The 21,299-nt window shown below is 41.0% G+C and overlaps 1 protein-coding gene and 1 long non-coding RNA gene across 3 annotated transcripts in view; both read right to left on the reverse strand.

Moving 5' to 3' along the window:
- The window catches only part of c4h8orf34 (chromosome 4 C8orf34 homolog), a 240,062-nt gene that overhangs the window by 217,055 nt on the left and 1,708 nt on the right, over positions 1-21,299 (reverse strand). The gene's annotated exons all lie outside the window — the stretch shown is intronic.
- Positions 7,914-16,443, reverse strand: LOC116972059. Its single transcript, XR_004411710.1, has 3 exons — positions 16,411-16,443; positions 8,538-8,542; positions 7,914-7,924 (listed from the first exon to the last, which is right to left on the reverse strand). It is a non-coding gene; the product is annotated as an uncharacterized LOC116972059 (long non-coding RNA).

Consider the following 21,299-nt stretch of genomic DNA (forward strand, 5'->3'; position numbering starts at 1 on the left):
GCGGAACATGGACATGGACTGAAAGGAGCATTAGTTTCCTGCCCCTTTTGTTGGGATCTCACCGCAGCAAGTAAAAATTTAATTGACCGTTTTGGGAACATATGACAATAAAACACTCTTGGCGCTCTCTTGATTTAGATGTGGCCTCTGCCACTAATACTCCTGTGTGGGGAAGATGGTGAAGTCAATGTTATGTAGAGATTTTAACTCCTGTCACGGTTGGACAGAAATAATTATTATCTTTTCAACAACAGGCCAGCTCAGATCACCTCAGATAAGTTCAGCAAGTAATTAAATTGGGTCCATTGTAAGTAAAGCAGCCACTTAAATAAGCACTATTAATTAATGTCTCACGTTTAAACAATTTCTAGCCACTCTATCCATCAAACTTGTTTATACATTCTCATATTTAACATAAATTAAAATTAGTTTTTACGCAGTGGAAGGGTATCCTTTAATTTGCATTTACTTCAAATAAATTGTTCAAAAAAAGGCTGGCAGTATCATCAAAGACCCACACCATCCTGGCCACACACTCATCTCCCTGCTACCTTCATGTAGAAGGTACGGGAGCCTGAAGACTGCAACAACCAGGTTCAGGAATAGCTACTTCCCCTCAGCCATCAGGCTATTAAACCTGGCTCGGACAAAACTCTGATTATTAATAACCCATTATCTGTTATTTGCACTTTATCAGTTTATTTATTCATGTGTGTATATATTTATATTATGGTATATGGACACACTGATCTGTTTTGTAGTAAATGCCTACTATGATCTGAGTGCTGAAGCAAAGCAAGAATTTCATTGTCCTATCAGGGACACATGACAATAAACTCACTTGACACTTGACTTGACTTATTGTTCATTGCAATCAAGTTTATTTCTTTATAAATAACTTAATCTACAACCTTCCATTTTCAACTATTTAATGAAAAGAAACTCAGTTTTTTTTTAAAAAGCTCATAAATGCTGTATACAAGTTAGTTTTGTACAGAAAAGAAAAATAACATGAATCTAATTCCTCCAATTATTCTGTGCAACCACAGTTTTCTACATGCAGTTTACTTAATGTAGAACAAAACAGAGTTTTCCACTGATGCTGATGCCTCAAGGACTAAAAAAAAGTTTTAAAGTTGTGTGTTTATCAGTAATAATTTAAGTATCACTGAATATTACAGAACAGAAACAAAACCTGTTGTAATTAACCAGGATTAATGTCAATGCCAGGAGAAATATTTTTGCCATGCAGTTTGTCTTCTTAGTTATGCCGTTCAGCAAGAATAATGCGTTGGATTATATTAGTACAGACCAAATTAATAAATATAAGCTGGTAAAGAAAGGCCTTATATATTGACTATTCAATTGATCACCATGCACTCCTTTAATAATATACATTTATCAAATTAAATATTTTCCCCTCAGATAATGCATATAAAAATTTCTGTAACATATGTTTGTGCCTAAATAGTGCAATCATATACATCACAGGAAACCTGTGAAGGATTATAATTAACATTTGCAATATGACACCATGTTGATGCAGACCATTTGGTCTGCTGATTTAGCTAGATTCATCCACACCTTCAAATATATTACTTTAGTCTTTGTTGTTTGTCAGCACAAATAATTTTAAACCTGAAAATCCATCAATGAATTACTGATTTAGTTATCAGCCAACAGAAGAATTGAATGCAAATGAGGAGTGGCCCTCAATTCACTATGAATTTGACATGCACTTGAAGTACAGTAAGAAACTCACTAAAATGAATTCAGCAAAAAATTCACTTAACTCAGCATATACCAAAATAAATCTCTCCTGATTGCACTACATGTGCTGATAAATGTTTTCCCACAGCACTATCTCTTTATTTTTAAACATCTGAATGGAACTTTTTAAGACATCTGAATATTAAAAACTGGTTAAATATTTTTCTGCCAAGCCAAAGTGAAGACTGTGGAAATTGGATTTGACAAGACCCAAAAATGAGCATGGAGATCACTAATAACTGATTTATTGCTCTGAAGCCAGAGCTTAGAGCTTTAAATTTATGCTGCCTGCTGACTTCCACCATTGCATGAAATTTTGTTCAGACTGAAAAGTCTGAATGACAATAAAGGATACTTTGACATTTTACTTTGAATTCTGTGTGCAGCCATCACTGTGCAGATCAGTAAGTCATTTGCCAGAATCTCAGATGGTGCTGCTTTGAGGAAGCCTCTAATGCTTAAAGTAAAGATGGATTGTGGCTCTGGAAGTGTTCTCAAGAAATAAGCATTCTGAAGATTAGCACCATGGTTCCTTTCATGTATCCACAGAGGGAGATTGCACAGGGGCACTTTGAAATAGTAGTGATGGTGTTCTACATCAGATGAGTGATTCAAAGAACACAGATGTAATGTAGGAAGACGCCTTACATAAAACATGGAACAGTACAGCATAGGATCAGGGCCTTTGGCCCACAATATCTGTGCCGAACACGATGCCGAAACCAACTCATCTTCCTGCACATAATCTATCTTAACTTATCTATTAATATATAAAACTCTCGCCCAAGATTCCGAAACGGAACTCCGTCCGGCTGCCACATTTCTTCCATTGATTCCCTGCAACTCCGAAACTGGACGCAGAATCGCCGACATCTTTTCCATTTCGGTAGAGATTTCACTTTTCTTTCTAAGTATCCGCTCCTCATTACATTCCGTCGTGTTTAAGTACACGTTTTTAATCAAATCCTTCCCCCCCCCCCCCCAATATTTCAAAACTAAACTGGCTTCACACCCACAGAACCTTCACCAGCCCCAGCCCCTGCAGAACGTTCCATCGTGTGATGTCACAATGCCCAATGTTCACATATGTCCAATCGGAATGGATTCATTTACATATGCCTATGCAGGAGCCCAAGCCCATGGTGAACGTTCCATCGTGTGATGTCACAATGCCCAATGTTCAAAGACATCGTTGCCATAGAGAGGGAGTACAGAGAAGGTTCACCAGGCTGATTCCTGTTATGTCAGAACTTTCATATGAAGAAAGACTGGATAGACTCGCCTTGTAATCGCTAGATTTTAGAAGATTGAGGGGGTATCTTATAGAGACGTTTAAAATTCTTAAGGGGTTGGACAGGCTAGATGCAGGAAGATTGTTCCGGATGTTGGGGAAGACCAGAACAAGGGGTCAAAGTTTAAGGATAAGGGGGAACGCTGAATCGCCGACATCTTTTCCATTTTGGTAGAGATTTCTCTTTTCTTTCTAAGTATCCGTTCCTCATTACATTTCGACGTGTTTAAGTGTACGTTTTTAATCAAATCCTAACCCCCCCCCCCCCCCCCAATATTTCAAAACTAAACTGGCTTCACACCCACAGAACCTTCACCAGCCCCAGCCCCTGCTGAACGTTCCATCGTGTGATGTCACAATGCCCAATGTTCACATATGTCCAATCGGAATGGATTCATTTACATATGCCTATGCAGGAGCCCAAGCCAATGGTGAACGTTCCATCGTGTGATGTCACAATGCCCAGTGCTCATAGACATCGTTGCCATAGTGACAGTACAGAGAGTCAGATGTGGGCCGAGGAGCCTTCAAGACAACATGAGATGTTCCCATATTGTGTGAAAATATTTACGTCATTCACCCCTGAACCTCGATAAGAACACCACCTGCACATCTTAATTAAATTAGAGAAAAACGGAAAAGAGGTCGGGCATTTACACTTTTAAGGCTCTGTGTGTGTCGAAGCTTCGTGTGTGTGATGCCGCACCGCTAACCCCCCCACCACCCCCCCCACGCGTTGCCGAGACGGACCCGACTTCGACGACTTCAAGATACGATATTTTAAGACGGCAGGGACCCGACTTCGACGACCAAATCTCCCCTGGGGGCTACAGGTAGGGAACGGTCTTTATGCACTTTTCCAACTCTGTGTGTGGGGGTGGTTAGTGTGTGTGAGGCGCCCGCCCCCCACCCCCCCCCCCCAGTGGGGGCTACGGGTAGGGAACGGCTGCGTTGGGGGATCAGACCCAACGGGTTTGCCATTGGTCGTCGTGTTTAAGTGCACGTTTTTAATCAAATCCTAACCCACCCCCCCCCCCCCAATATTTCACAACTAAACTGGCTTCTCACCCATAGAAGCAGCACCAGCCCCAGCCCCTGGTGAACGTTCCATCGTGTGATGTCACAATGCCCAATGTTCAAATACATCGTTGCCATAGAGGGAGTACAGAGAAGGTTCACCAGACTGATTCCTGGGATGTCAGGACTTTCATATGACGAAAGACTGGATAGACTCGGCTTGTACATGCTAGAATTTAAAAGATTGAGGGGGTATCTTATAGAAACTTACAAAATTCTTAAGGGGTTGGACAGGCTAGATGCAGGAAGATTGTTCCAGATGTTGGGGAAGTCCAGAACAAGGGGTCACAGTTTAAGGATAAGGGGTAAATCTTTTAGGACCGAGATGAGAAAAACATTTTTAACACAGAGAGTGGTGAATCTCTGGAATTCACTGGCACAGAAGGTAGTTGAGGCCTGTTCATTGGCTGTATTTAAGAGGGAGTTAGATGTGGTCCTTGTGGCTAAAGGGATCAGGGGGTATGGAGAGAAGGCAGGTACAGGATACTGAGTTGGATGATCAGCCACGATCATATTGAATGGTGGTGCAGGCTCGAAGGGCCGAATGGCCTACTCCTGCACTTAATTTCAATGGTTCTATGTTCCCTCTCCGAAAAAACCCCTCCAATCCCTCCCTCCCCAACCCCTACCACCCCCTCTCCGACCCGGTCCCTATCTACACCCTACCCCCCCTCCCGTCAATCGCCCTCCTCAGCCCCCTTCCACCCTCCCCCTCCCTACACTCCCATCAGCCACTCCACCAATTATCTCCCCACCCCTCTCTCACCCCCCTTACCCCGCTCTCCTTTCCCTCCCAAATCTGTCCCAATTTCCTCCACATCCTCTCCCCTCCCTCCCCTCTTCACATCCCCCCCTCCCTCCCCCCACCTGTGTGTTTGGGGGTTGGTTAATAGAGTTTGATGCCCCCGCCCCCCCCCCCCCCCCCCCCCCCTGCAAAACGCCGTTGGGGAAACAGACCCAACGGGTCTGCACTTGGTCTAGTAACTATTAAAACTCTGATCTTGGATGTGTGTGTGTGTGCGTGCGTGTGCATAATCACATCTGCTCAAAAAATCAACGCTCTAACGGTAACATTTTTACATTTTCCTGTAGAGATTTATCCCATGAAGTCAAAAATCGCCTTATCTGAAAAATTCATGCATTATTTCTCGTTATTAATAAAAATGTTTAAAAATCTCAAATAACTTAGAAAATGAATCCGCTGGCTTTGGCTGATAACGTGATGACGTCACAATGGCTGCACGTTGTGTTCACGCATTGTGAGTCACATCGCCCAGGGCAGCCGCTCGCTCACAGCAGCAGGGCCACCTGCTCAAAAGATGCCACAAATCGGAAACCCCAGCACCAAAAGGCAGTAAGCTCCCCTACCTCTGTATCCCTTTCTGTGCCTCTGTGTCCCTCTTTGTGCCTCCGCGCCTCTCTCTGTGCCCCTGTGTCCCTCTCTGTGCCTCTGCGTCCCTCTCTGTCTACCCTCCTCCCTCTCTAGCCACGCCTGCGAGTTGGGTGCTATGCGTGAGTGGATAGATCAATATGCACTCACACGTTCTTAGTGTTCTAAATTTTGAATTTAAATCTAAAATAATTTAAAGATTAAGTGAATGAGAAACAAAATTGGTGCCATTCACAGATTCCTATTCCGTGTGCAAAAATATAGAGTTATGTGTTAATCATAACATCCAGTAGATTTGATTTTTTTTTCCAATGTACTTCAGAGACAGGCTTAAGTTCATGGATATATTTGAAGATCTGGTCGTAAATCACAATGTAATTGACAAAGGAGAGAGAGAGAAAGAACACAAAATCCTCAAACAATAAGAGAAACTGGAGAATGTGAAACACAATTAAAGTAATCCAAAACCATTTCTTGAATCTGCAGACTACAAACAATTCAATTTCTCATGAACAGCTGTCTTTATCTCTCGCTCACAGTCTACGCTAGCCAGACAACTGTCTGGATGGATTGACACACGGAGAGATGCTAGTGGGTTGATTCTCCAAGTCGTTCACCATGCTTTAAGATTGGTCACCATGGTACTGGTGATTATGTTGTTTTGCGCAGAAAAGCTTCAGAAATGCAAGTTGTTTTGTATCTCTGAGAACACATCTTAACCTTAAAGATACAAAACTATGTTTGAAAAGCAGCTGAAAACCTGAAATCTTTTTTTCCATATTTTATGTAAATTAATAAACGATTACAGTAGCTATACTAGGTATTCATATGAGATCGGTGAAAGAAGTCTTAAAGTCTTAATAACATATGACTTTTCAACAAATTTTGTATATTTGACAAAATAATACGAGAACTAAATTAACTGCTTCCTTTACAGGAACGGTGTACAGAGGGATCTTTGAGTACAAGTCCAAAGTGCCCTGAAAGTAGCAAGACAAGGATGTAGAGTGGCATAGAAGTTTTATCTTCATCGGTTGTGGTATTGATTACAAGTCAGAAAGTCATGATGCAACTGGATAAAACTTTGGTCAGGCCCCAATTGAGGAATTATCACCATTATTTTAATATGTTTTTGTATTGCTAAGATCCATCAGCTCATTAAGTAATTTGATGCTGTAACTTTTTGAATAAATACATTAATACATTTTTTAAAATATTTTATTATTTAGCATTCATAAGATAATATTAATTCCTTCTGATCAGCAGAATGGATGTGCAAATATAGAGACATGGTTTGCCACACCATTTCCAACCTGCAAAGTGAAACTGCTGTTCCTGCTCCTGTTAGCAAGTGGGAGTCTCATTATTATTGTACCCAGAACTGCATTTCTGTGAGCTAGGTGTCTGGGTCAGTAAAATCTGTGAGTGATGAAGCAGAGGTAAAAAAGAACTGATTCCTCAATTTCTACCTGTACAAACCAACATTCTTGCTTCCCAAGTCCGAAGAGAGTGCTAAGCATTCCTCTCTTTATACGCATCAGGCCAATAGGACAAAAGTACAAGATCCAACAGTCAAAGGAGGTGAAACGAAATATTCTGCAGGAATGTAAAATAGTGCGTGATAATCTTTTCATTTCATGTATGGGTCGCCAATCAGTTCCCGTCTAATTGTGCACTTTGGGCAAACATATTCCACAGGGAGCCTCTTGTCAACTTGTCACTGGAGAAATAATATTTCCTCTCAGCAGGCTAGTTCAGCAGGCTGCTGAAAAACCAAAAGCGTTGTGTGAAATTCCTTAAAAAATATATCCCCATTAGTAGTATTTGCCTTATATGGAACCGCTATTTAAAAGAAACAATGATGGAGCCTTGCTGATGACACCATATCTCATCTATTGAATAGTTTTAACATGAGAAACTTAAAGAAACGATGATGTTTGCATTCCTGTCATTTTCTAAGCATTTGGATACATTTGCTCAGAAATTTCCTGTAGATCTCGAGCTAGCATGCTTTCCAGTCATGACAGTTTGTTGAACAGTCGCCAGAATTCTGTTCTGTTGAGTTCATTGGAGGTTAAACAAACAGGGCCTCTGGAAATTGGCAGGCAGTTGTCAAAGAGGCTTTGTGATTAATAGTTGTGCAGTCCAATGGCAGGGTGGTTGGCAGATTAGTACTAGGGGGTGGGGGACAAAGGTAATTGGGGAGGTGTCAGGCAGGTGGATTGCCAGTCAGTGCACTTTAAGGGGACAGGTGAGAGTTGTAGAACATAGACTAGTATAGCACAGGATGAGATCATTCAACCCACAATGTCCATGATGAGTACAAAGCCAAGTTAAACTAATCTCCTTGACCTGCATGTGATGCTTATCCCTCCATTGCCTGCATATCCATGTGCCTATCAATGCCACCATCGTATCAGCCTCCATCACCACCCATTGCAGCATGTATCAGCACCAACTCTGTGTAACAAACTTGCCCTGCACATCTCCTTTCAATATTGCTCCTCTCACCTTAAAGCCAAGCCCGCCCAATCTTTGACTTTTCCACCCTGCGAAAAAGGTTCTGAATTTCTACCCATCTCCCCTCACTCCAATGTATCAGAGAAAACAATCCAAGTTTGTTCAACCTCTCCTTCAAGCTAATACCATCTAATCTAGAGAGTAGACTGGTAAACCTCTTCGGCACCCTCTCCAAAGCCTGCATATCGTTCCTGTAAAGAGGTAACCAGAACTGCATACTATACTTGAAATGCAATCTAACATAAGTCCTATAAAGCTGCAGCATGGCTTCCTCTCTTATACTCAACATACTTATCAATGAAGACAAGCATACCATACGCCTTCTTTACCATACTATGTGCTAATGTTGCCACTCTCAGGGAGTTATGGACATGGACTACAAGATCCCTTTGTACATCAATGCTGTTAAAGGTCTTTGCCATTAGCTGTATACTTCCCTTTAAATTCAACCTCCCAAAGTGCAACATCTCACGCGTGCCAAGATTAAACTCCACCTGCCATTCCTCTGTCTATTTCATTTGTATCCCCTTGTATAGGTTGACAATCTTCTTCACTGTCCCCAACTCCACCAATTTTGATGTTGGCTGCAAAATTACTAACCAAACCATCTACATTTATGTTTGTGATATTTTCTATATACCACAATGAAATTAGTTGATTCTATTTATATTCTTATAACCAACCATAGAGACTGTTCCAATCATTCTTGTACTAAATTAAAGAATAATGTATGTCGAGGCTACACTCTTCCACTGAGGCAGCAAGAGCCGTCACCTGCAGCCATCCTCAAGGCAAGCATGCAAATTGCTTGCTGAGAGAAAGGTCACTGTGCTTTTGGCCTCCAGTTCTTTCCAGGTTGTCAAATAAATATATTTGATCAGTTCAACTGCAGCCTCTCTAATTATCATGACAGATAGGTTTGGAAATTAAAGAAAGTATAGGATTCTCCAAAATGCAGCTGGCCATCTTTGCTTTTACACGTGATGCTCTGTCATTCCTCATAATACTGCAATCTTCACCAATCACAAAGAATTTGTGACAGTTCCGACAAAGGGGCTTGGACTTGAAATGTTAGCGTATCTCTTTCCATTGATGCTGCCTGACCTGCTGAAAGTTTCCAATATTTTGGTATTGATTTATTATTATCATATGTACCAAGATACAGTAAAAATCTTTGTTTGCTATCTAATCATATTATACACAAGTACAATCGAGTCATACACAACAGGGAATGTGAAGAGAAAAACACAGATATGCAGAATAATATGTTATAGAATATTATAGCAATACATTTACAGAGAAAGAACATTAACATGTGCAAGGTTTGCAATAAGGAAGCTTGGGAGATAGAGACTATACCGCAGCTAATGGGAGAATCATTGAGTAGTCCAAAACAAGCTGCTACTGAATGTGGTAGTAAGCTTTTGCATCTTCTGCCCAAATTTTATATAAATACCAGCATTTGGCTGAATGTGATCTGATTTGCAATCTTTGCAAAATTGTGTGGGTTACTGACCACTTACACAGCAATGCTATGATGGTTTTATCTTACAACAGTCATAAAGATTTCCATTGTTTGGTCCTGCTTGAAAAGAATATGATCAAAGGGACCAGTCTGACAGCTTAAATGTAGATAGTGAAGATGGTTGTCAAAAATTGCAGCAGGATCTTGATCGTTTGGGCAGGTGGGCTGAGGAATGGTCAATGGAATTTAACAGAGAAATGCGAGGTGTTGCATTTTGGGAGGACTAACCTCCACAGTGAATGGTAGGGTTCTGGAGAGTGTTCTAGAGCAGAGGGATTTCGGAGCACAGGTACATAGTTCCTTGAAAGTGGCATCACTGGTAGATAGTGTGGTCAAGAAGGCTTTCGGCACATTTGCTTTCATCAGTCAGAATATTGAATATAGGCGTTGGAAGGTCATGTTACCATTATATATGACTTCGGTGAGGGCACTTTAAGAGTATTCTATTCAGTTTTGGTCGCCATCTTATAGGAAAGATGTTGTCAAGCTACAAAGGGTGCAGAGAAGATTTACGAGGATATTGCCAGGATTGGAGAGCTGAACTGTAGGGAGAGGTTGAACAACATTGGACTTGGTGAGGTGTACAAAATCATGGTGAGGTGTACAAAATCACGAGATAAATAGATTGTGTAAGCAACCAGAGTCTTTTGCCCAGAGTAGAGGAATCGAGAACCAGAGGATATTGGTTTAAGGTGAATTAAGAAATATTTAATAGGACCCTGATGGGTAACTTTTTTTTTTTTTACACAGGTGTGGGTGTATGAAATGAGCTGCCGGAGGAGGTAGTTGAGGCAGGTACAATTGCAATGTTTAAGGAACATTTGGACAGGTACATGGATAGGATACGTTTAGAGGGAATAGATCAAACGCAGGGAGGTGGGACTAATGTAGATGGGGCATGTTGGTCAGTTTGGGCAAGTTGGGATGAAGGGCATGTTTCCACACTGTGTGATTCTATGAAATTCTATGAAATTCTAGAATAAATAGCACACTTTGACTGAACATACTTTATCAGAATTCAAAATTATTATTTCATATACCCCTACCCAACTTTTCTCTTTTGGTCCTATAGTAATAACATATATTGTGCCTGTGATGCTGAACTGCCTATCCAAGACAGCTCACTAACCATTAGGACAGTTCAAAAATTCGACTGCAGTAACCTAATCCCACCAATCTCTAAGGTACACAAAAATGCTGGAGAAACTCAGCGGGTGCAGCAGCATCTATGGAGCGAAGGGGGTGGCGGGGAGAAGGAAGGAAAAAGGAGGAGGAGGAGCCCGAGGGCTGGGGATGGGAGGAGACAGCCCGAGGGCTGAGGAAGGGGAGGAGACAGCAAGGGCTAACAAAATTGGAAGAATCCAATGTTCATGCCCGCAGGATGCAGACTCCCAAGCGGAATATGAGGTGCTGTTCCTCCAATTTCCGGTGTTGCTCACTCTGGCAATGGAGGAGACCCAGGACAGAGAGGTCGGATTAGGAATGGGAGGGGGAGTTGAAGTACTGAGCCACCGGGAGGTCAGGTAGGTTCTTGCGGACCGAGCGGAGGTGTTCGGCGAAACGATCGCCCAACCTCCGCTTAGTCTCACCGATGTAGATCAGCTGACATCTAGAGCAGCGGATGCAGTAGATGAGGTTGGAGGAGATACAGGTGAACCTCTGTCGCACCTGGAACGACTGCTTGAGTCCTTGAATGGAGTCAAGGGGGGAGGTAAAGGGACAGGTGTTGCATTTCTTACGGTTGCAACGGAAAGTGCCCGGGGAGGGGGTGGTACGGGAGGGAAGGGAAGAATTGACAAGGGAGTTGCGGAGGGAGCGGTTTTTGCGGAAGGCAGACATAGGGGGAGATGGGAAGATGTGGCGAGTGGTGGGGTCACGTTGGAGGTGGTGAAAATGACGGAGGATTATTTGTTGTATGTGACGGCTGGTGGGGTGAAAGGTGAGGACTAGGGGGACTCTGCCCTTGTTGCGAGTGCGGGGATGGGGAGAGAGAGCAGTGTTGCGGGGTATGGAAGAGACCCTGGTGCGAGCCTCATCTATGGTGGAGGAGGGGAACCCCCATTCCCTGAAGAATGAGGACATTTCAGATGCCCTGGTGTGGAACGCCTCATCCTGGGAGCAGATGCGGCGTAGGCGGAGGAATAGGGAGTAGGGAATATATCCCACCAATCTCTTGCTGATTTTCTATGTTTCTGGTGATGGAAATTGATCTATGCTCCAAGCTTCTACCATTAATTGTGCAAAGATCAGTCCTTTTATTCCCGGTATTCAATCTGGAAGATAGCTTTTATGACATGACCCCATTAGCAATTTGATAAAGAGACTCGATGAAATTGCGGCAAAGAATAATCACAAGATTTCTCCAACATTGTTCAAAGGAACTATTATTAACTTAAAACCATTTTTTTTTTTTACTTCCTCTACAGCTAATTAGTCATAAATGAACAAAATATTATTTGTATGCCAGATCAAACATGACATAATGTCAAATGTTGGGTTGTTCAGTACTTGAATCTTTTTAATTCCTTGGATCATTTTAGAGGTGATTATTCTCATTTGCTTATTGAATTCACCATATTGCTTTGGATTCATTTATACAATGCAATTCAGAATAATTAGGTTATTAGAAAATACAGTAACTGCTCAGTAAATCCACATGTTCATATCTCTTTATAAACTAGAAACAGCAAAGATTTTCTTGCAGCTGAACTTGGCATTCTCCCAAACAATCTTTCCAAAAAGTAATCAACAAACCATCCATCTATTGTGTGGTACTCTAAATGACACATTTGTGATTCAAGGCTCACATGTAATATCTTAAGTTACTTAGCAAGAGCTCCTCACAAACTATACCTTTGGAACACATTCTTGGTGCGAAGGGCATAACTAACAATAAAGAGTTTTTACAATTCTGGGATTGATATTGTGCTGCTGAAATGGAATTCATCAATAGCAACAATGCTATCTGAGTCATAGCAGGGTCTGTAGAATTGCACGAGATGCGTGGGTTCGCATTTCTGCCTGGGACTAATTGAAGGAGTGATCTGAATCGCTGTTACTGGGGCTCATGTGAGTGTACAGCTTGGCAAACTATGGAGGGGGGGGGGGGGGGAGGGTGATATCAGTCGTCTGAATCTACATACCAGGGTGCATAATGGTACAAATACCTGCTGACACCATTGTGTCAAATTCTGGACATGTTGTTGTTGCCCTTTTAAAAAAAAATGTAAATAGTTATTCATTTTACTTTGAACTGAACTATGCGAGAGGTTTACCAAATGGCAGCAACATTCAATTGAAATGTTGAGTGATTTTATGTACATGTGTTGGTGATCGAGAACCCCAATAACCAGACGTTGTGTTTGGAATGTTTATCCTACTGCACGTGCATCAATGCAATAGCTAAGTAATTAGTCTTCTGTCCAAAAGGCCAGGAAAGAAACTAGCATTCCTGTCAATTTGTGCCATGCCAAGTCTGAGCCAGATTCAAGCTGGGCATCAATTCAAACCCAGCCACCACCAAATCATGTTGTTTGCCGCAGTAGGAAGCTGGGATGTTGGCTTAAGTGGTTGTATTATGCGGATGGCAGCTCACATCACTTTAAAGATTTTTTGTTGTACACCCAGTACAAGTTCTACTGCTTTATGGAACTATTCATTGGGCCTCTCAGCACATTGAAAATTAGGTTGTGCAGGTGTGACATATGCATTGATTCCTGAAAGGCTGACACATCCACACAGACCAAACGAGACCCAATTACACATGACATTCCCAGTTTGAGTTATTTAACCAGCATAAAAATTTAATTTGCGTATTCAGAAAGTGTTGCACCAGTTTCAAATGAATAATCTACTTCCACGTTTGCAGGGTCTTCTGAATATTGTGTACAAATGAATTCTTGGAATTCATTGAAATGGAAGATTTTTGTCTATGCTTCTACTTCTTTAGAAGATTGAGGAGATTTGGCATGTTGTCAAATATTCTCTTGACCTTCTACAGGTGTAGAGTGCACATTGACTGGATGCATCACGGTCTGGTTCAGCAAGTTGAATCCCCAGGAACGAAGAAGACTACAAAGTGTGGTGAACACTGCCCAGTCCTTCACAGGTGCAGCCCCCCCGCCCCAAGATCGATGGGATCTACAAGGGTCGCTGCCTCAAAAAGGCAGCCAGCATCATCAGTAACCCACACCACCCTGGCCACAGTCTCATTTCATTCCTGCCATCAGGAAGAAGGTATAGGTATAGTGAGAGGCTATGAATGCATCGTTGTGGGGCACCAGTGTTGAGGATTAATGCTGAAATATTTTTTGCTCTTTCCTGAGTCAATTTTATAATTGACTCTACCCAACACTCAAAACATGGTCTTACCAAATTTAACATAAATTCTTTACTTTCCACTTCTGGCTCAGTGTTTTTGTGCAATTTTATGGGTTCGAAATATGAAACAAGTTTGAACTCTAATTTTTTTTTTTGCTTCTCTAATCTATTTTAATTTTTTTTTTAAGTGCATGTGCTTTCCTCATTCCATTAGCCAGGGTACATCATTTCGTACCAATCTGCTTTAACGTTCATTTACTTTTTACAGAAAAATTCGGCAAATATATTATTGCTTTTTAAAATTGTGTCAGTTTTCTTAAAATCCATCTGGAACCATCCCCCACCACATGATGTAAACGCAGCAACTTTTAGTACATAAGCTGGAGAAAAAAAAATCATATCATCACTTTATTTTTGCTTGGGGAAAGAAATTGCCTGTTATTTACACTGCAGTCATTTGTCCCACGTCTTCACCAACATTAACAACACACTCGTGGTTTTCTTTTTTTCACTTAGTCATCTGTTTAATTTCTGCACAGCAATGTAAAGATTTCTGCGATTTTTATATGTAATAAAAACAAGTAAAATAATCCCTTGAGGTTGCACAAAATGAAACGATTTAGCCGTACATATACTTTTACCTGGTGTGACGTTCTAATTTGGGCCACCAGCTTGTCAAAATAATATTGCCTGGTAATGCTGAGCCAATGAAAATCAGCAAGTACTTCTCTGTTGGCTGTCTTGAAAACATGTCAGCAGTTCGCCATCACAAAAATGGATTGAGACAGAAAAGATGCTTATTCTTCAAATCAGCTTTTTAGACTATTATCTGTCAACCTCCTATAACAGAACATAGAACAGTGCATCACAGGAAAAGGCCCTTCAGCCAATAATGTGTGTGCCGACTATGATACAATGTAAACTAATCCCATTTGCCTGTACGTGGTCCATATCCCTCCATCCCCTACCTGCTCATGTATCTGTTGCAATGCCTCATGTTCTATGTCTGACGTTATTCCCTCAAAAGAACAGAGGTAATTGTTGAAAGATTACCCCACTCTCCTGGTTAAGCCTGTTCCACCATCAGCTAATCCACAACACCCATATAAACCTAATTGTTTTTTATTTCCTTTGGTTGCCAGATTATCCATCTTAAATATATTCAAGCGATTGTGGTTTATCAGCTCTCTAGGGGAGAGAATCCCAAACGTCTCTAATAATCTGAATGGTGCCAGTTACCCTTATGTTGCTAAATGGTACTGACTCAAGCATGGGTATTAACCTATTGGCATCCAGCCTGTCATGACCACAGATTTTTCCACTTGTGGTCTTGACAGGCTGGATTTCAACTATCGTTCTTCTAAATTCCCCTTTATAATCTACCCTGGTGAGAGGGTAGACTTTCCAACCCAGCAATCTATGTACTGCACTCTCGTTATCCTCCCCCCCCCCCCCCCCCTCCCCCCTCCCCAGGAGAATATCGTAGAAAAGATTGCCAAGGTTGTTGCAGAGGGAAATGCTATGGCAAGCTATAATAAAGTTGCCTCTGGACCCTGGAAAGTTGAATCATGCAGGAGGCCATGAAGTGTGTGTGCGTGTGTGTTGAGCCAATGCACCCAGTATGTTGTTTCATCTTTCCAGGGTCCAGAAGTGTGTGTATCTTTATTATTATTGATCAATGTATTTATTTACGTACTTACTTATTAAGTGCTGCTGTTATCACACAACTGTAACAGCCAAAAAATCTTCTTGAAAAACAGTGTGGGATTTTACTGATCTTGTACTGAATGAAATTTGGTCCAGTCCAGATGCTCCTCTGGAGAAGGGATATATTGGAGTAGACCACCTTACCCAGGGCTATGCCCTTTCTTCCTGACTGGCACAGTCAACGTTGTGTAACTGGGAACTTATTGACGTGACAGAATGCAGCAACTTGGGTGTCTCAGTGCAAAAATCTGATTGCATTCACAGGATAGTGTTGACATATGGTGAGAACATGTTCCCTGACTCATCACCTTCTTTATGCTTACTTGTCCATGACATGTGCTCGCAGCCCGGAGCTATGCTGGTGTTACCACTTGAATTGAAGAGACAATTAAGAGTCAACCACATTGGTGTTTCTGGACTCACATTTTGGCCAGACAGGATAAAATGTCCACCCCTCAAGGATACTGTTGTACTATTTTTTAATTTATTTTTATTGTTACAGTCTAATTTTTCATTGTTACAAGACTAACTTACATTCTGGATAAATGTAATTATTTTATCTAATTTCAAAGCTCCAATGACAGGATTCCAATCTGTACCTCTAAATCAATGATCCAGAACTCTGCCTGCTGGGTCAGTAATTTAAACGAGAAACTAAACCCTGCAGCTGCAGAAAAATTGAAATAGAAAAGAAAATATTTGGTAGATTGGGCCAGCACCCATGGAGTAAGATTCACAGTTAACGTTTCAGGTCAATGGCCTTTCATCAGAAAGGTAACCTACCAAGTTATTAACTGTTTCTCTGTCGACAGATGCTGCTTGTCACACTGAGTTGGTCCAGCATTAGAATCAGAGATCAAGTGTTGTATAGCATGGAAACATGGCCCTGCAGACCAACTCATCCTTGCCGACAAGTTGCCTAACCGAGCTAGTCCCACTTGCCTGTGCCTGGGCCATATCCTCCAAACCTCTCATATCCATGTACCCGTCAACAACTACAACAATGTATTTTAAATCTCGTAATTGAACCCAGCTCTACCACTTCTTCTGGCAGCTCATTCCATGTACCCACCCTCTTCTGTGTGAAAACGTTGCCTCTCAGGTCTCTTTTAAATCTTGCCCCTCTAACCTTAATCCTATGCCTTCTAGTTTTAGATTCTCCTATCCTGATGAAAAGACTGTGACTATATACCTTATCTATGCCCCTCATGATTTCATAAACCTCTGTGAACCCCAGCTTCCTATGATCCAAGGACAAAAAGACCCAGCCTATCCAGCCACTCCATATAACAAATCCTTCAGACTTGGTAACATCTTTGTCAATTTTTCTTGCACCCCTTCTAGTTTAATGATATCCTTCCAATAGCAATATGAGCAGAATTGTCCATAATACTCCAAATGTGGCCGAATCAACATCTTGTAGGGCTGAACTGTGACATCCCAACTCCTATGCTCAATACCGTGACTGATGAAGACAAACGTATCCAACACCTTTTTTTACTATTGTATTAAAAGAACAAAAAACTGTATATACTTTGTGATGACTAAAAAAGTTAAGCTAACTTAATCAAAAAAGATTTTCACTTGCTATGTTCTAAGCAAATGATTTCTGCCATCTATTCAAACATGCCAGGTTCAACCTGCTGCAGGCTCAGTGGGATGATTTCCAAGCCTGAGATCTGGAAAATTTGCCACATTTTGTGTTGCCCCACAGACAACTGATGCAGCGCCAAGCCAGCTGGCAGTACAGTAACGGGATGGAAGATTCTGCTACTGACTAATGCCACTACAGAGCTCGATAACATGGCATCCACTGATAACTCCTTGTTGTAAGCACTTGCATCAGGGTAGCAGGACAGCCCAATTAAGTTAGTGATTGCGTTCAGATCACACTGGTGCTAAATTCTCTGATTTAGCTCAAGTGCCAGAACTCGTGTAACGTTGTGGAAGCATTCAAGTAGATTAGCTGAAAAGAAGATGGGGCTGTGACAGATCCTGTGGACGTTAATATTATTGCTCCTTACACTTTAGAGCAACTACGAAGAATGCAACCTAATAGAATTCTAGTGGAATTGCTTTCCTCATAAATAGCACCAGTTAGGGACCCAAAATTGCTGGAGGAACTCAGCGGGTGCAGCAGCATCTATGGAGCGAAGGAAATAGGCGACGTTTCGGGCCGAAACCCTTCTTCGCACCCGCTGAGTTCCTCCAGCAATTTTGTGTACCTTCGATATTCCAGCATCTGCAGTTCCCTTTTGAACACCAGTTAGGGACCACTGGATTCTCGATCAGAAAGCAAAGTGCTTGCATTTGCAATGTAACAAATAAGGGAATACCATTACCTAATCTGGCTGATCCACCAGAGGAAGGTGTTCTTCAAATGAACATTTCATTTCAAAAAGGGTATAATTTAGGCTTTGTAGTGCATTTGTTTGCTGTTTGTGTCCATGTCAAAGCAGTTAGTTTGAACTCGGTGAAGCTTGAAATAGACACATCTAAGCAAAAGGGAAAAAAGTGCTCTAATTTGAAACTAGAAACAGACATTGATGGTGGCAGTGTAAATTTGCAGGATTTTCAGGAAACTACACAAATCTACAGTTAATGATGGAGTGACCTTTGATGTTTTCCAGCTGATCAGAGGGAACCAGCATAGATTTAAAGAGTCGGTCATAACTGATGAACCTGAATGAAATCTTTGAAGAGATGATTAATGTGGCAAAAGGGGGATGTCTGATGCATGCTATTGGATGGTCTTCTGGATGTAAACTTCTGGATGGTATTTGTAAAATCTCTCACAAGACATTTCGTTAAAATTGAAACTTTGAATTGAAGGCGAGGCAGGACACAGAACGGGGACAATGAACAGATTATTTAATTGGCAGGGTCTATTGTGCTGCTGTTGACAGAGACAGGATCTCAACAGTTTGCATTGCGAGACAATTTACATGATGGTCTAAAAAGCTATTATGTCGATAGGCAACAGATAGGTGTGACTGTAATCAACGCAGAGAGAAATACTACGCTACAAAGTAATATTACTCTCCAAAGGGAATGAGGAAAAATGTGGACAATAGATTTTGTAGTATGTGAATGAAGGTCATCCACTTCAGATCCTGAAAGGGTACAATACATCATAAATAATGCAAAGCTAGAAACGATGAGGTCAAATATAGGAATACATGAACAAAAGTTAATTAAATATCACAGGCAGGAACAGAAAATACTCAAAAGTTAACAAAATACTAACTTTAATATCAAGAGTGCCAATATACAAGAAATTAAAAAGAATATTAATGCTATAAAAATCATCGTTAAACTACACTGAAACTATCATGGCATGTAGGAATAACGGATCATTCTCAGGCAGGTAAACTGTAAGCAGACAGTACCATAGCGATCGGGGTGCAATTGTTTTCAGTATATATTAATGACCGAGGAAGGAAGTGAATATATAATGGCCAATTTGCAATGACACAAATATAGATGAAAAGGCAAATTGTGAGGCGGGTACAAACAGTTTGAGTTTATGGAGAGAGTAAGAGCAGATACAATTACAATGTTTAAAAGGCATTTGGACCGATATTTAGGTAAAGAGAGTCATAGAGGGATATGGGCCAATTGGGTGGTGGTAATGGTGGAAGGAGGGTTGGGGGGGAGGGGGTTGAGGGGGGGGGGTTGAGTGTAGATAGACACTGCAGCCAGCGTGAGCAAGATGAGACGTGGGTGCTCATTTAAATGCGGTTCATTTCTATGATTCTATCTGTGGTTCTATGTTGATAGGTTAGGAGAATGGGTTAATAGTTGGGAAATTAAGGATAACATGAACAAATGTGAAAATGTTCATTTTGGAAACAAAACCAAAAGATCAGAGTGCTATTTACCTCGAGAAATACTACAAAAAGAGAGAGGTAGCACAAAGAGAATTGAGAATCATGCATAAACCATAGCTAGATCTTAATTGCTGCAAATTATAGGGAATAGACTGGGTTATTTCAAGGGTTTGGAGTATCTAGGAGGAAAACTTATATGGCCACTTTACAAATCACTAGGTGATCACATTGGAAATACTGTAAACAATTCTGACCTTCCTATTTAAGGGAAGAAATTACTTCATTGAAGGTGATCTTATAGAGGTGCACAAAATCTTGGGAGGAATAGATATGGTAGATGCACAGTCTTTTGCCCAGAGTAGAGGAATCGAGAATCAGAGGACATAGGTTTAAGGTGAGGGGGGAGAGATTTAATAGGAACCCAAGGAGTAACTTTTTTCACACAAAGGCTGGAAGGCATATGGAACGAGCTGCCAGAGGAGGTATGTGTAAGAAGGAACTGCAGATGCTGATTTAAACCGAAGATAGACACAAAAAGCTGGAGTAACTCAGCGGGACAGGCAGCATCTCTGGAGAGAAGGAATGGGTGACGTTTTGGGTCTCAAAATGAGATTCCTTCCCTCCAGAGATGTTGCCTGTCCCGCTGAGTTACTCCAGCTTTTTATGCCTATCTTCTACCAGAGGAGGTAGTTGAGGCAGGTACTATCGCAATGTTTAAGAAACATTTACACTGGTACATGGATAGGACAGGTTTAGAGTGATATGGCCAAACACAGGCAGGTGGGACTAGTGTTATTTGGGATATGTTGTTCGTCGTGGGCAAGTTGGGTCGAAGGGCCTGTTTCTACACCCTAAGACACTATGACTCCAAGACTCTGAGAAGGTTCACTATGATGATCCCACATATGGAGTTTTCCTTCAAGGAACATTTAAACAGGTTGGGATACTACTCATTTGAGTTCAGACAAATGAGATAAAATCTTATTTAAAATGATAAAATCCTTAAGGGCTATACAGGGTAATTGCCGAAAGGATTTTCCCTTTTGTGAGAGTGTCCATGTCCATGGCATGTTTGCAGAATAAGAGGGTGCTTATTTAATTCTTTGGGAATTAACTTATTTTCTCAGTGAATTGTGTCATTGGAAGTTCCTCAGCACATAATGTTGTACGACCAGTATACTTGGTTACATTTTTGAGATAAATAAATGTTGAATCGGTAAAATAAAAACAAGGGTGATGGGAAAATTGGAAGGTGATTCCACTGTTTAAGGAACTTGTTAGCTTACTCTATTTCCTACATCTTATGGTAATATGGTCTGGTTAATATATCACAAAATGTATTCATCTTGAAGAAAGTGCAGTATGAATTTACCAATGATATCTAAACATTAAAGGTTAAATTACGAGGTGAATATTTAAATAAGGCTTCTATTCACTAAAATGTAGAAATCTGGTATCTCAATTGGATAAGATATTAAGGACACAGACAGCATAGCACAGAAGCTGTGTATCTTGGTTCAGGCTTATAAGTCGAGAAACATAGCTAAAAATTAAAGTCAGGCCTTCTAGGAATGAAGTGAATAAACACTTTTATACACAACAGTACATGACGTTTAGAGTTATAGTCTGCAAATATAAATTATTAAACAAAATTGACAGATTTGTAAAATTTAATCAAAACGTGTTAATCAACGTGGACAAAAAGAACAATGGTCAGTTTCAGGTTAAACTTATCTCACCGAATAATGAAACAGGGTCCAATTACTAAATTGTATGATTCTGTTCCTTTCAAGGTCCCGTGAGATAGAAACTTATCCTGGGTATAAAAATAGAATGACACTTGTTCACATGTACATACATTCGCACCTG

Source organism: Amblyraja radiata, chromosome 4, assembly GCF_010909765.2.
Source record: "Amblyraja radiata isolate CabotCenter1 chromosome 4, sAmbRad1.1.pri, whole genome shotgun sequence".
NCBI lineage: Eukaryota > Metazoa > Chordata > Chondrichthyes > Rajiformes > Rajidae > Amblyraja > Amblyraja radiata.